Here is a 16606-nt window from a genome sequence, read left to right on the forward strand (position 1 = left end):
CCAGTTTGGTAGGGGGGCATGCTGGGCTGACATCCGAAAAGGATTAAAGCTCTAAAATTCCCATCTCCTGTCTTCATTTCTGTCCAGGATTTAGGCCTCGAGCATCTCCAAATCCCTCAGAGCTTCGCTGACTGATACGGGAACCACTAACCTGGTGTGGTGACTTCATTAGAATGTATGTAAAATTAAATACCATTAACCTCCCCCAGCTCCTCAGTTGGGCCAGCCTTGCTTTCAGGGCTCAGCAGCCACACGGGCCTGGTGGCCGCCCTATCGGACAGCACAGGTAGAGAAAGTTGTGCTAGAAGATGCTTCTTAGAGGATCCAAGGAGCCACCGGGCCCAAGTTCCCCAGGAACCGAGGATCTCACTACTGTTTTCGCAACTCCCGTTAGATGGCCCCTCCCCCCACAATGCACCGAGGGCCAGTCCGTACCCAACTCCCCCAACAGGTACGGCTCCCTCAACCTTCACAGCCACACCGTGGGACCCAATCGCACCTTTACAGATGCAGAAACTGAGGCACAGAATAGTAACTCAAGTCCCGGGGGGGTGCTGTGATTTTGTCCCTGGCCTGTCTGCCAAAAGAACGCCTGTTTGGAACCACCTAGTGTGGCTCTGGGTCTCTGTGTCCCCTCTGCTCCCCCACAACCAGTCCCACGGCTCAGAACCCCAACGGGGGGCAGGGGGGCAGAGCGAAGGGTGGCCCTCCCGCAGGCTCCTGCCCGGCCCAGGAAGTGACACCTGCTGTGTCTCTCGGAAACCCCAGGCCAGGCAGAGGGGCCCCTCCTTCTATTCCTGAGGGGGGCGAGGGAAGGCAATGGGGCAGGGGGGGGGCTCCTCCTGACAGGGCTCAAACTCACCGGACAGGGCAGCGAGCAGGGCTGGGGCCCCTGACAGACAGGGTGGGCACCAGGAGATGGCCACGCGGCCCCTGCCACTTCCGTCAGCACCAAGCGGAGGCCTGTGTGCGTGGGGGGGACAGGAAGCTCACCCTGCCCCGCCTACCGCCCAACCGCCACCTCACCTCCCCCACCAGGCCCGCACCCCTGGGACTTCTCAGGCACTGGGCCAGCCACAGATGGGTAAACTGAGGCACCTGAGCCTAGGGGCCCCCAGCCTGGGGCTGTTATTACCCAACAAATAATAATCATGATGACAGTGGTGAAATAATAGCAGGCCACACACTGCGTCCATCCTGGGCTAAGCTTTTCCACGGCTCACCATCCCCATCCCCGGGTGGGTGACCGATTCACAGAGGGGGACCCAAGGCTCAGAGAGGGGAGTGTAACATGCTCGTGTCTGCACAGCTGACACTCAAAACCCAGGGCTGCGTGACAATGTTCAAGGGGCAATGGGCCCCTTCCTCTAAATAATTAAAAAAAAAAAAAAAAAGACTTCAAACTATATGTTACAAATTGCCTTGGCACAGAGATGAATATATTAATAGTATGTGTTAAAATGAATTCGTTAAGAATAAATAAATAAATAAATAAATAAATAAAATGTATTCTTTGACCCCCAAGCCCATGTTTTTTCCCTTCTGATTCTGAAAGAAGTTAAAACATCTTATCTTTCATGGGCCTCTGAAAGTGCCGTGTCCAAGACATGGAGGCCTCTCTACCTGATGGAGAAAATAGCTTTGCTCCAACCCAGGACTCTGGGCCTCCACAGCACCAGGGCAAAGCCCAAAGCTGGACAGGGACTTGCCCAAGGTCACACAGCAGGCAGTCAGCTGGACCAGGATGCCCCCCATCCTCTGGAAGCGGAGAGGAGTCCTGGGGGGCGGGGGCAGGTGTCTGACAGCCCCAGGTGCTGCCTGGAGATTCTGCTTTCCCAGCACCAATTCCCCAAAACCCACAGCTCTGCGCAGGGTCGAGCATGTGAGCAGGCCCAGGAACAGATAAAACAAGACAGGACTGGAGTCAGCAAAGGCAGAGCTCACTGGCTCTAAGCCACCTGTCCAGAGCCCTGACCTCCTGCTGTGACCTTGGGCCTACCCTGACCTCTGTGCCTTCAGGGTCCTATGAAACAGGCTCTGACATTTTGCTCCTCCTGGACACTAGTGTGTGCATAGTGGGGGGCCAGTCTGAGATTTTTCTCTCCCTTTCCAGTGACTAGCCAGCCTTGTGGCCGCGCTGTTTCAATGACCTGTCCTGTCAGGAGCCTCCTCCCTTCGCCACCGGCCACCAGTGACCTTTACACAATCTGGCTCGACTCTTACAATGGCGCTTCGAGGCAGTGTCTCATCTTGACCATCACCCCAATGGGGAAACTGAGGCACATGCCCCATGTCGCACAGTGACCAGGCTGTCAAGCTCAGTAATTTTTCCATCCTCCGCCACTAGTCTCCTCCCTTTATCATCTCTTTGGCAAACACCTATTGAGCGCCAACTGTGTACCTAACTGGCGGGCTCTAGAGACGCAGCTGGCAACACCCTGGCAGGCTCCCCTCTCTTCTCCCTTCTCCCTGTCAGCTGTGACCTCATTTATGATCGCTAATATTGTAATTAGTATTATAATGACCGTGTCTGTATTTACAGGGCTCCCGTCTTCCCATGTCTCCTCTGATCTTCCAAGGGGGATCCAGCCCATTTCACAGGAGAATACACCGAGGCCCAGGGGGGCAAAGCCACACACGGGAGGAATCAGTTTGAACCTGGTGGTGTTGGACTCCCAGCTCTGAGCTCACCCCTGTGCCCACCTCAGAGTCAGGGGACAGGCTGGCCTGGTGCCTTCCACCTCCTCCTACCCGCCACCCCACCCATGGAACCGGCTCGCCCCTGGCGTGGGTGACAATATATGGGTCAGGGTGTGCCCCAGGCAGTCCCACCGGTAAGACGAGGGCGGTGGAGCCCCTATTCCAATGATTGCAGCCGGGTAACATGTTTTACTCTCTGGCAGAACAGCCCTTGCAGCAAGGCCAGAGTGACCACGAATCCATTTTGCAGCACCATAAACTGAGGTTCAGAGGCTAGCAAGGCATGTCAGGGGGTCTCCAAACCCATTGCCCTCTCACCCCCAAACCACATCTTAAGCGAAGTAGGGAGTTATAGTTTGGTATATGGTGGGGTGTGTGGGTTCAGAATCTGTAGAGAATACAGCCTCTCAAGCCCTCATCCCTATTTTCAAAGGAGAAAACCAAGGCTCACAGAGGTGCTGTCACCTGCCCAAGGTCACCAGTGAGGCAGGTCCATCAAAGCTGCCTCCTGGTCCCCACTGCGGCTGGGGCAGGCAACTCCCAGATTTGAGGCAGATGGAGGGGCCGCCCACCCCACAACCCTCCTCCGCACCCCACTCGCAGTCAGCCTCCGGCGAGATCCTAATTTACCTCGATTTATTTTAATCCCAGAGAACAGATGCTGCTGCCCACCCCCCACTGAGGCAGGGACCACCCCCAAGTCCTTGCTTCAGGCCCTCCCAGGCCTGGCCTGGCCCGTCCCAGAGAGGCAAGGCACCCCACACTGACCCCCTCCCCAGAATTCCAACTTTGGGGGTCCCTGCAGAGGATGACAGTGAAACGCCCCCCACCTCATCCTTGCGGTAGGGGACTGGGATAGAACAGTCTAGAGGAGAGGCCCGGGGACCCCCAGCTCCTCCTCCAGGCCCATCACGGTTCACAGTGGAGAAAAAGGGAAGGGGCTTCTTCCATCTTGGTCCTCAGGGGTCTGCAGACCAGAGGTGGAAAGAGGGAAATTGAGCGTGGTCTCCACTTCGGCTGTCTGGGTCCCAGGCTGGAGGGAGAGCGGCGCCCCCATCTTTGCAGCCCTGGAACCTACACCCAGATCCAGGCTTAGAATAAAGGGATTTGGGGAGGGGTCTCACGTCATAGCCACCATCCTGCACGCTCCGGTTCTAGGCCAGGAGACGGGGGACTTGGAGAGGGGTCCCTGTCTCCCTCCGCAGGCCCTGGATGATGGTCTCTGGGAGGCCAGGGGCCCACCGCGCAGCCCCCAACCCCCAGCTCGCCATCCCTCCTGCCCCGCCGCGCCTTTGCCCCCAGTGGCCTCCGGGGCTACCGGGCGCGGTGCGCATGAGGGGCTGCGCGGGCCAGGGGACTCGGGGGGTCCCGAGGACAGCACTCACCTCCCGAGCTCCGGCCGAGCCCCGCGCCCGCCGCCACCTGCGGCTCGGTCTCTGACACCCGAGCCCGCCCCGCCCCTACCTCCGCGGCTGCGGCGCGGCTGCCGCCTGGCTCCGCCCCCGGGGCGTGGCGTCGAGAGTCCCCACCCACCAGACGGCCCCCGGAGGCGGGGGCGGGGCTGGAGCCCGCGCGGCCCGCCATTGGGCCATTTAGGCGGCCGGCTCCGTCAGTCCGGAGAGCTGATTGGCTGATCCAGAGATGAGGCTGCTTTTTTTTTTTTCTCATTACCCCCCACTTCCACCACCCGCAGTGTATTTGCATAAGTTAAAGCAACAGGCTCCTCTCCCGCCACCGGAGACCCAGGGGGAGGGCGAAGGGGTGAGCAGTTTATCGGGGTCCCACCGTGTGCCGGGCACTGAGCGGGGCTCATGTGAGGTCCCCACAGGCTTGCGGGCGGGACGTCATTGATTCCCATTTTACAGATGGAGAAAGACTCCGTGGAGGCAGGAACTTGCCAGGAGGCCACACGGCAAGCCCACATCCTTGGGGGCAGTCTCAGGGAGCTGGCCCCAGGACTGGGAAGAGCTATCCCCAAGAATGCTGTCTTGCCACAAATCAGAAAGGCTTTCGTCCCCCACACCTGGGCCCTCATAAAATGAGATGTCAAATGCCCCTTGCCGTTCAACCCTTCATTGAAACACTGGGGTGACCTCCCGCCTCAGGCTTGCTCCCCCATCAGCAACCCCAGCTCAGTAAGGACAGCTCAGGAGCGTGGGCCAGAGGCCCTGGAGTCTCACAGTCTTCTCTTCCTGACCTCCACGCTGTTCCTACTGGCCCCGTGTCTCTGAAACACCCCACTTCGTCCATTTTTCTTGTTTTTTTAATTTTAAAAAATATTTTATTTATTTATTTATTTATTTATTATTTATTTATTTATTTATTTATTCATGAGAGATACACAGAGAGAGAGACACAGGCAGAGGGAGAAGCAGGCTCCATGCAGGGCGCCCGATGTAGGACTCAATTCCAGGTCTTCAGGATCAGGCCCTGGGCTGAAGGCGGTGCTAAACCGCTGAGCCACTGGGGCTGCCCCTCGTCCATTTTTCTGTATGCCCCGGTGGCAAGAGACCAGGCCTGTAGGCTGCCTCTGCTTCCTACTTGGGTCTCTTGTTGCCTCCACCCCTGCCCCTAACAGTCCCTGCTCCCCTGGCAACTATAGATGTGTTTTTTTGTTTGTTTGTTTATTTGTTTATAATAAATGAGTTATTTTATTATTTTTATTTTATTTTATTTAAAGATTTTATTTGTTCACTCATGAGAGACACACAGAGAGATAGGCAGAGACACAGGCAGAGGGAGAAGCACACTCCATGCCAGGACCCCAATGTGAGACTCTGTCTCAGGACCCCAGGATGGGATCATGACCTGAGCCGAAGGCCGACACTCAACTGCTGAGCCACTCAGGCGTCCCTAAACGATTTATTTTAGAGCTGTTTTCAATCTACGGGTTTTTTTTTTTTTTAAGATTTTATTCATTCATTCATGACAGACACACAGAGAGAGAGGCAGAGACACAAGCAGAGAGAGAAGCAGGCTCCATGCAGGGAGCCTGACGTGGGACCGGATCCCGGGACTCCAGGATCACACCCTGGGCTGAAGGCAGGGGCCAAACCGTTGAGCCACCCAGGGATCCCCTCAATTTACGGAATTATTATGAAGATAGTACAGAGTTCTTATGTACCCCACACCCAATTTCCCCCCCTTTTTTAAGATTTTATTTATTTATTCATGAGAGACAGAGAGAGAGAGAGAGAGAGAGAGAGAGAGAGGCAGAGACATAGTCAGAGAGAGAAGCAGGCTCCACGCAGGGAGCCCAGTGTGGGACTCGATCCCAGGACCCCAGGGATCATGCCCTGAGCCGAAGACAGATGCTCAACCGTTGAGCCACCCAGGCGTCCCCAATTTTCCCTATTATTAGCACCTTTCATTAATATGGTACATTTGTCAGAATTAGTGAACCGATAATGGGACATTATTATTAACTAAAGTCCATATATTATTCAGATTTTCTCCACTTTCCCTAGTATCCTTTCTCTGTCCCAGGACTCCACATTACATATAGTCATCCAGTCCCCTTAAACACCTCTGGGGTGAGACAGTTTCTCAGACTTTCTTGGGTTGTTGTTGTTGTTGTTGTTGTTGTTGTTTTTAAAGATTTCATGTGTTTATTCATGAAAGACACAAAGAAAGGGCAGAGACTTAGGCAGAGGGAGAAGCAGATTCCTCATAGGGATTCGATCTCCAGGCCTGGGATCACTACCTGAGCCAAAGGCAGACAGATGCTCAACTGCTAAGCCACCCAGGCTTCCCGGACTTTTTGGTTTTTGATGACCTCACCAGTTTTGAGAAGAACTAGTCAGGTGCCTTGTGGGAAATCCCCCATTTGTGGTTTGTTGGTGTCTTTTCAGGGCCCTGGGGTGACAGCTTTGAGGAGGACTACAGAGGTGAAGTGCTCTGCTTGTCACACCAAGTCCACAGGACATGCCATGGGCATGACTCTTCACTATGATGTTGACCTGGATCACCTGCCTGAAGTGGCCTCTGTCAAGTGTCTCCACTGTGGAGCGACTCTCTTCCTCCTGTTGATGCTGTGCCCTATGGAAGGAAGTCACCATGGGCCACCCACACACAATGGATGGGGAGTCACACTTCTCCCCACAAATTATTCTGAATTCCTCTCTTCTCCCTGTTTATCTCTTTGATCATTCACATCAGTATGGACTTATGAATATTTATTTTGTATGTTGAGTTAAAATCTAATATTACTTTATTGAGTTTTTTGCTCAAATGGTTTCAGCTTTGGTCATCAGAAGCTCAGGAGTCTTTGACATGCCCCCATCCCCCGCCGTGGTTTTCCCCTCTTAACACGGCCTTACTTTGTCCCTACAAAATGCATCACGCTCATCTCATATATTTCCTGCCCCTCATCCTAGAATCAGCCTCTCCTAGGAGCAGCTCAGTGCGTTTTGCTGGAGAATATAGTAGTCTCCCCTTTTGCACAGTGTCAGTGGTCTGTGATCAACCGCAGTCCAGAAGCAGATGATAGTCCTGACATATGGTCAGAAGGTCAACAACAGCCTCATGCTACAGCACAAAGCCTGCGTCATTCACCTAGCTTCATGTCCTCACGTGGGCATTTTATCATCTCGCATCATCACAAGAAGGGCGAGTATAGGACAAGATGAGAATTTGAGAGAGAGAGATCACATTCACATAACTTCTATTACAATATATTGTCATAATGTGCCTAATTTATAAATTAAACTTTAGCACAGGTATGTACGCACAGGAGAAATCATAGTATAGATCTAGGGTTCGGTACTACCCGTGGTTTCAGGCACCCACTGGGGATCCTGGCACGTATAACCCCCAGACAAGAGGGACACTGCTGTGCTAACACAAACAGAGATCTAGGCATTAGCTGTGCTGCTTGCTACTGGGGTGGGGGTGGGGGTCATTGCTTCTAGGCCCTCACAGCTGACAGAGCAAGGACACAAAATGTGTATATGATCTGTATATATACACAGACCTGTATCTCCATATATAACTGTGTATCTATATTAAGTTACACATGAATTCATGCAGATGTCTCCACGCCTAATCCATTAGCAAATGGATTCTTCTAGACTCCTTCCTTTGTCTGTCTCTAGCCTCTTACTGCAACAGTGAGAAATCTGGCTCCCACCCTCCACCCTCTGTTTGCTTAATTGCTCCAGTGTAGATATGTGGTGGTGGCTTCAGGATGTTGACCGGTGCCCACGGGTGAGGGTTTCAGACAGATGGAGGGATCACTTCCTTTCCAGCTCCAAACCATCCCCTAGGGCTTGGCATTCTCAGGAAAGACGCCGCACCCTCCCCGTAACCCTCTAGAGCTGTGCAGCAGAAGCCTGTGCACAGCCCTGTCCTGTCTCTGACCAAATCAGTCTCACTTCAGGGCCTTTGCACCTGCTGTGCCCTGGGCTGGATTGTTCTCCCCCAGCTCTACATCTGACCAGGAGCTTAGCTCTTAGTTCCTACACAGAAGCCCTGATCAGTCTTCCTTCCAGCCCAATGATGACCCCCCAGGGTTAGGGCATTGTATTGGGCTCAGCCTCTCCCCCAACAGGCTGGAAGCTTCTTCCTGGGGGCCCTGGCACCACTCATAAGAGCCAACTGCATTTACACTCCCCATACAGGCCTCCCCCAAGCCCCAGCCAGGGTAAACGGGGTGGGGGCAGTGATTCATATTTTACAGGATAGAGGACTGAGGCTCCAGGACAAGAAGCTACTCTCTGGAGTCACACCCCAAAGACCTATCAGAGATAAGACTTGACTCAGGTGCACTGGTGCTGAAGCGCTCACCTGCCCTGACCTTGGATCCTAAAAGGATGCTGTGGGGATGAGGGGACGGGATGCAGAGCTGTCTGTTGGGGAAGGAAACCTGGGGTCCAGTCACTGCCAATACAGCCTGAGGCCACCTGGAGGTTCAGGGCAATTTTCTTATATCTGAGGTAGAGGAAGGAGGGGGCTGGGGGCCCACAGGGAAGTTAAGTAACATCTCCAAGGTCACCAGCAGCACAACCATTTCCTGAGCACCTACTGTGTGCTGGGTGGGGAAAGGCACATATGGTGTGTAGATGGGTGCCCGCCTTCTCCTGTCCTGGCAGCACCCCAGACTATGGACGAGAAGGAAATAGAGGAGGGTGACTTGCTGGCAGACACGGTGACATTTTAAAGGGAGTGGATCAAGAAGAGCCAGAGGAGGGCCTGGAGTAGGGTAGGACAGAACCAGAGGGAGAACAGGGAGGGCTTCCTGGAGGAGGGGCCCCTAGGAGGTGAGGCTTGGGAGATGAGAGCTATTGCACTGCTTTTCCTGGGAGAGGCAACCCCTCCCTCCTCCACCATTACCTCGTAAAAGCCCGCATCTTCCCAGGAAAGTGTCCGAGTCCCCAAGCCTACCGCTGTGCCCCCAGCCCCTGGAAGGGGAAGTCCCAGCTGCTCCATGGGGCATCCTGGCAGCTGTAGGGCCAGCCCCACCCCTGAGGTTCCCCTTGAGGAACTTCAGTATTACCAGTCTTCTCTCGGTTTCTTTAAAGACCAAGCCTGGGGCCCTGTGGGTCCCTCTGCCAGCTGTGTTCTCCCTCTTCCCCTAAGGTGGCTTCATCCTCAACCTCATGGGGCCTCCTCTCATCCCCAAGCAGCAGGTGGGTCCTCCTCTGGCACTGTGCTGCCCCCCACACCCGACACCATGGGTTGTTGTATCCTATGTGTCTGACACCCGCACTTGCTGGTTTGCCCCATGAGGGTGGCATCCAGTATTTGGGTGATGGATGAATGGCTGGGGGTGGCATCCAAGGTGAGGATACCGGGGGTGCAGAAGCCTGGAGGTGTGGTCTAGATGTTGAAAGAACATAGAAAAATCAGGGGACAGTCGTGGCTCAGGCTCGGGGTGCGTATCTGAGAGGGGCTGCCCAGGAGCCCGCTGTGCAGAGTGGGTGCCCGGGCCAAGGTCGCACATCCGGCTCCTGGCGCATGCTCCAGGGCCCCCAGGTGCTTGGCTGCCGCGGAGATATTTTTAGTGCACACTCGAGAGCAGAGGCTGGGCCAGACAGCTGTCAGGAGGGATTGGGGAGAGGGAGGAAGTAGACACAGAGAGACAGAAAAAAAAAGAGAGAGAGGGAGAGAGAGAGAGGAGGAAGAGAGAGAAGACAGGAGGGAGACCCCAGGCCCCAAACCCTTCCACCTGTAGACACCCCAGAGCAGGAGCTGGCAAGCCACCGCTGAGTCCAAATTGAGCCCACAGCCCCTTTGTGCAGTTTTATTGGAATAGTCATTTCATTTTGTGTTCAGCTACAACGGGAGAGTTGAGTTGTCTGAACGGAGACTGCAGGGCCCGGAACACTGAAACAATTTACTGTCTGGCTCTACAGAAAACGTTTGCCAACTTCCCACCAAGACAAAACTATCTTCGCTGGGGGAACATCAGTGATCAGTTGATTTTTCACCACTATTTCTGATCCTCCTGCATCCAGGTACAAGGGAGGAGTGAACCTCTCAGCTCCTGAATCAGGTGGAGTCATGTGACCTGCTTTGGTCAAGGACATGAGAGAAGTGGGATGTCACTTCCTGGTAGTTAAGCCCTTAGGAACCTGTGCCTGATTCATCATGTCCTCTCCTTGCCTGGCCATCTGATGCTGTAGGTGGTAGGAGTCCTCTAATGCTGAGCTGACCGAGGGTGTTGAGAAACACAGCATCAGAAATCTGAAGGGCAGGGAAAGAACTGCCAAGTATTAAGGGCAAAAGCCCAGACTTCCTCACCTTCACCCAGTTTATTAAAATAAAAATTTGGGGGTGCCTGGGTGGCTCAATTGGTTGGGTATCTGCCTTCAGCTCAGGTCATGATCCCGGAGTCCCAGGATGGAGCTCTGCGTCGGGCTCCCTGCTCAGCCGAGAGCCTGCCTCTCTGTCTCCTTCTGCTACTCCCCCTGCTTGTTCCCTCTCTGTCAAATAAATAAATAAAATCTTTTTTAAAAAATAAAAATACAAAGTGGAGTTTTTTTCTAGGAATGTAAGGATAGATAAGTGTTAGAAAACCTAATAGGGTTAAAAGAAAGATAAACTTATCCTCTCCAGTGGTTCTTAACTTTATTTTGAGGCTCCATTATTAGATGCATACAAGTTTAGAACTGTGTGTAATTCTTGGTGAATTAAAAGCTCTAATTTGATAATCCTTATTTCTAAAAATATACAAAAATCTAACTTTATTAATATAAGCATATCAGCTTTGTTTCTTTAGCATTTCCCAGGTTTATTTTTTTCTCATCTTTTAAAATTTTCAGCATCTAAACATAAGTGTTTAGTTATTTCTTGTAGATAGCTTAAAAATTTGAATTAAAAAAAGATAACAGTCTGACCATCTTTTGTCCTTTAACTTGATCAGTTACATTTATTGTAATTGCTGGCAAATTGTATGTATTTTCATGATCTTATTTTGGGTTACCTGAACCTCCTTTGCTATGGAAGAATTATTTTGGATTAATTCTTTTTAATTCCAATTTTTTGCCCCCTACTAGTTTGGAAATTATAGACTGGCTCTATTTTCCTTGTATTTACTGTAACTATTAATATTTTCTACCCCACTCAACCAAGTAATGTGTCCTACTCCCCTCAAACAATACAGGCATACCTCAGAGATACTGTGGGTTCAGTTCCAGACCATAACCACAATAAAGCAAATATTCAAATAAAGCCAGTCAAATGAAATTTGAGGTCTTCCAGCCAGTGCCTATAAAAGTTATATTTGCACCACACGTAGTCTACTAATTGTGCAATAACATTGTGTCCAAAAAACGCACATACCTTTATTTTTTTAAAGATATTATTTATTTATTCATGAGAAATAGAGAGAGAGAGAGAGAGGCAGAGACACAGGCAGAGAGAGAAGCAGGCTCCACGCAGGAAGCACCATGTGGGACCCGATCCCGGGACTCCAGGATCACGCCCTGGGCCAAAGGCAGATGCTCAACCACTGAGCCAAGCCAAGTGTCCCGAAAAAAGCACATAGCTTAATTAAAAGATACTTTATGGCTGAAAAATGCTAAACATCATTTGGGCTTTCAGAGTTGTAACCACTGATCACAGACCACCATGACAAATATAGTAAGAGTTTGAAACATTGCTGAGAATTACCAAAATGTGACAGAGATGCAAAGTGAGCAGATGCTGTTGGGAAAAAAGTGCTGATTGACTTGTTGAACGCAGAGTTGCCTTCAATTTGTAAAAACCCAGTAAAATGAGGCATGCTTACACAAGGATTTTAAAACCTTACTCCACTCAACTGTTTTTTGCCATTGTTGCCTAATTTATTTACTTTATGTTTTTTTAAAAAATATTTATTTATTTATTGTTTTGAAAGAGAGAAAGCACACGAGCAGAGGGGAGGAGCAGAGGGAGAGGGAGAAGCAGAGGGAGAAGCAGATGCCCGCTGAGCAGGGAGCCCAATGCAGGATTCCGTCCCAGGACGTTGGGATCATGACCTGAGCCAAAGGCCAACAGTCAGCTGGCTGAGCCACCCAGGTACCCCCATTGTTGTCTAATTTAATTGAGACTTTAATCCTCCACGTTGGACATTACAAATTCTTGCTACTGAAAGTGAGGTTTCTTCAGTTGCATTTCCCACCTTTTTGCTTACTCTCTCCTCCTGCATGTCAGCCCTCCTGCCTGGTTCCTTTTCTTTCTGCCTAAAACAGTTCCCTTAGAATTTTGTTTAGCAAGAGGCTCGCTTCTCTATCCTTCTCAAGAGATATTTTTGCGGGGTGAGCATCTCTGGGCTGCTGCTTTCTCTCAGAGCCCTGAAAGTGGTGTCCCCAGGTCCGGGCAGTGGGACTGAGAAGTTGCCTCTCCATCGTCATTCTTACTTTTCTTGGTGACTTTGGTTTTCAGGCCCAAGTCAGCTATTTTATATATATACATATGTACACATATACATATACATTCATATACACACACACACACGTATATACACCTTGCTTGGGATGTGGTTAGCTTTCTGAGTCCTGGTGAATTGGTGTCTTATCAGTTCTGGAAAATTCTCTGCCTTCACCCTCTTCAGAGTTTGCCTCTGCTCTCTCCATCTCTTAACTTTCCCTCTCTTCCCATGTTTGGGAAATTCACTGCACCCATCTTCTAGCTCACCAGTTTTCTCTTCAGCTAGCTCAAATCCAGTTAGTCGCATCCAGCGTTCAAAACCTTCATCATTTGATAATTTCTCTTAGTTCTATTTGGATCTTCTACTAATGTCTTGCTCTTTGTTCACACCTCAGGGTTGAACACAGATTCTGGGTCTGATGATGCTGACAATGGAAGTCTCTGCTGCCTTAGTGTCCCCTGGCTCCCACCCACAGGGACAGGTTGTGAGTTTCGATGCAGGTTCCTAGTTTCTGGGATGTGATGGGGGTTGAAGGCCCATCCAGCAGACCTCCAGGGTCATCATCACCTTGGACAACTTTAAACCGTTTCGTCCACTGGAGGCCTCTGGCCACCCAGGTAACGCTGGAGCTGCAGACTCAAGCAAGCTCACCATTCACACTAGATTCTTTCCCCTCTTCCTCCCAACAGCCAGGCCAGAGACAACCAAGTTTCCTTTCCATTCCTGGGAAATCTTTTTTTTTTTTTTTGAAAATCTTATTTTGATTTTGACTTCACTTTTTGTTGTTGTTAAGATATTCATTCATTCATTCATTCATTCATTCAGGAGAGAGACACAGAGAGAGGCAGAGACACAGACAGAGGGAGAAGCAGGCTCCCCGTGGGGAACCTGATGCAGGACTCGATCCCAGGACCCCGGGATCATGACCTGAGCCAAAGGCAGATGCTCAACCACTGAACCATCCAGGTGTCCCTTGACTTCACTCTTTGAGGTCTTGACTTAACAGACCCACCATTTTGAAGTTCATGAAAACAGAAGACCAAACCCACCTCGTGTAACACAAAAGCTGCTTCCTTCCTGGGGCTCTTGCTTCTTATCCTCTGGTGGCTCACTGACACAGTAATCAGGATTTAACTCATTTTTACCCAGCAATTTTCATTGTTTTTCTTGGATGATCAGCATGAGAATCTAGTCTACGATATGGTCAAAAGCAGAAGTTTATAATATTTCTTAAAGATTTTACTTTTTTAAGTAATCTCCACATCCAACATGGGGCTCAGATTCACAACCCCGAGATCAAGGGATCACCTGCTGTACTGATAGAGCCAGCCAGGCGCCTCTGTAGCATTTCTTTTAGCGTGTGTTTGGGCCCCTTCTGTGTAGTTTCTAGAACTCTAAGAGGAATGAGCATGTGAAAACAGCTGGGAATTTATGAAGGGAAAAAATAAAATGAAGGAGAAAGAACCTGCTGAGGACCTATTAAGACACACAGGGCTACACCAATGAAATAGCCTGGAGAGGACCAGAAAAGCTGGTGATGGATTAGAGCAGATGCAGAAACAGACGCCGACACACTAGGGTCTTATTCAGGGAGGAGGGAGTGTTTCAAACCTGTACCCAGCCTGGGGACAATCAGATGGCCCTTTGGGCTGGAGCAACCCCTCCATCTCTATTCCTATATAAGTACTAGTAGGATAAAAATAAAAGTTAAAATTATAAATAGAGAAAAATATCATGGGAGAATTTGTGCCAGCTGCAAGATAGGCCTCTCATAGTGCAAAAGACATTTAAAAACCATGGTTTGAAAACCATAAAAATAAAATGTTTACAGAAAAAAATGATCATGAAATTGAGGTCAATCTGGAAAAAAAAAAAGCTTACCACAAAAGCTTAATGGTTAAGATGGTAGGGATCCCTGGGTGGCGCAGCGGTTTGGCGCCTGCCTTTGGCCCAGGGCGCGATCCTGGAGACCCAGGATCAAATCTCCCGGTGCATGGAGCCTGCTTCTCCCTCTGCCTGTGTCTCTGCCTCTCTCTCTCTCTCTCTCTCTCTGTGACTATCATAAATAAAAATTAAAATAAATAAAAAAATGGTTAAGATGGTAAATGTTTTTTTAAGCACAATTAAAAAAAATTTTAAGTGTATTTAAAAAACAGAATTATGATGTATAAATGAGGAAAAGACATACATATAAAACAGTGGAAGCAGCTTATTATGGATAAATTCATTTTAGAAAACCTCCTGGTAATACACCAGATGAACTGAGGATGGGAGGCAGTACCCGTCACTGGACAGTTTGGCCAAAGTGCAAACTCGGCAATGTGGCCTCCTGTTTACAGAGACCCACCCTGAGGCCCGGGGCTCAGAAGCCCACCCTTACCTGGCAACAGGAAAAAGCGGGCAGAGGGCTATAGCCTGCCTGTCCTGGAGTAGCAGCAGCCATGCCGGCTTTACTGGACACGAAACACCTGGCCGGGCGTGGCACGAGCACTCTCGCTTCCCTGTAAGTGTGGTAAGAGGCAGGTGCAGGGGCAAACAAGTGGGTGCAGGGTGGCAGACCCAGGCCCCATGTGCTGAGCAGCACCCCCAGACCGCTGCTCCCTTTCCCGCTGTGTGCTGTGTGCTGAGCTTAGCCGTGGCATCACCCACGGCACCCTGGGAAGTTCCGTCCCTGGGGGGTCTGGTGTGGGCACTCCTGAGGTCTGTCTGCGCTTCCCGCCTGGGAAGCCTGGCCCCATCCAGCCCCAACATGCCACATGATGACAGCCAGACACCTGGCCCTTACAGGAAGCAGTGAGGTCCCCCACACCAATCCTTTGTAGCCATCTCCCCACCTGCTACCGCCCTGACAACTCTGGACTGAACTGTGTGTCCTGTGGGGTGCGAGCCCAGTCCATTTTTTTTTTTTTCCTTCTTGTAACACAAGTGTCTGACTTAAGCTTTGAGTGCCCAGGCATCTGCTTCAAAGATGGCTATCTGGAATAAACCTGTTTGTCAGCCACACTACTAGATAAAAAGAGCCAGGTTGCCTCCCCACACTGAGGCTCCTTTATTTGAGGGGTCTTGAGTTTTTTATTTTTTGTTTTCTTAGGATTTGGCAGAGAGTGAGAACACACAAGCAAGGGGCAGAGGGAGAGGGAGAAGCAGACTCGGAGCCTGACACAGGGCTCGATCCCAGAGCTCTGGGATCATGACGTGAGCTGAAGGCAGACACTTAACTGACTTAGCCACCCAGGCGCTCCTTGGTTTTGATAACTGGCCCTTGGGGCCACTTCTTTTTTCCCCCCTTCTGGCATTTTACATTCCCACTCCTATGTTTAAGGTTTATCAATAAACAATGAGCCCTGGGAGACCCAGGCTCCCATTGTGAACCCCAGTAAAAGCAGAGGCCCAGCCAGTGAACAGGTGGCTCTCTCTCTGTTCTCCACCTCCTCACTGTGTGGCCCTGGAGTGCTGTACAATCTTCCAGGTCTTGTAAGGAATGAGCCTTTACTTTTTTGTTTCCTGATGGTTGTTGCTGAAGGGTGTCCTACAGTCAGCACCACAGAGGCCAGTCCAAGCACACACTGGATATTGACAGGTTGGGACGTAACCAGTACAACCTCCCACCTCTGCCAATTCCTATGTTTAAGCCCTACTTCCTATCGTGAGGGGGGTCTGTGGATGTGGGAACTTTGGGAGATCATCAGGTAGTGGAGGTGGGGGGCTCGCACTAGGATTGGTGCTCTAAGAAGAGGTATGAGAGAATGTGTCCCCACATCCCGTCCCTCTCCACGTGAGGACCTGGCCAGAAGACAGCCAGCTGCAAGCCAGGAGGTATCCTCAGCAGACCCCGACTGTGCTGGCACCCTGACTTCCAGCCTCCAGGGCTGTGAGAAGTGAGTGTCAGTGTTGAAGCTGCTGGGGCTTTGGTTCAAGCAGCCTGACCGTGCTGAGCCAGTGCCGGATGTGACTGCAGGGAGGAGTCGGCTGTAGGAGGCCATAGGCAGCCACAGGTGGGGATTTCAGGCCACCACATCCAGGGAAGAGAGTGGTGTGCCCGCCACTCTGGGGCCA

General features: G+C 51.0%; 1 protein-coding gene and 1 long non-coding RNA gene across 7 annotated transcripts in view; one reads left to right on the forward strand and one right to left on the reverse strand.

Moving 5' to 3' along the window:
- The window catches only part of FCHO1 (FCH and mu domain containing endocytic adaptor 1), a 26873-nt gene extending 22695 nt beyond the window's left edge, over nt 1-4178 (reverse strand). For 4 of the 6 annotated variants that reach the window (XM_072786796.1, XM_072786795.1, XM_072786793.1 and 1 more), the window contains exon 1: nt 4086-4178. The gene's annotated coding sequence lies outside the window, so the exon portion shown is untranslated. Of the gene's footprint in view, nt 1-862; nt 974-4085 lie in introns of those variants that run through there. The other 2 variants (XM_072786794.1, XM_072786792.1) reach the window with 2 other exon arrangements.
- LOC140610565 (uncharacterized) overlaps nt 1-6913 on the forward strand; it is a 9467-nt gene extending 2554 nt beyond the window's left edge. Inside the window, exons 2-4 of the long non-coding RNA XR_012012167.1 lie at nt 88-175; nt 2543-2834; nt 6552-6913. This is a non-coding gene — a long non-coding RNA (uncharacterized lncRNA). The remainder of the gene's footprint in view (nt 1-87; nt 176-2542; nt 2835-6551) is intronic.
- Nucleotides 6914-16606: the final 9693 nt, after the last annotated feature.

Source organism: Canis lupus, chromosome 19, assembly GCF_048164855.1.
Source record: "Canis lupus baileyi chromosome 19, mCanLup2.hap1, whole genome shotgun sequence".
Classification (NCBI taxonomy): domain Eukaryota; kingdom Metazoa; phylum Chordata; class Mammalia; order Carnivora; family Canidae; genus Canis; species Canis lupus.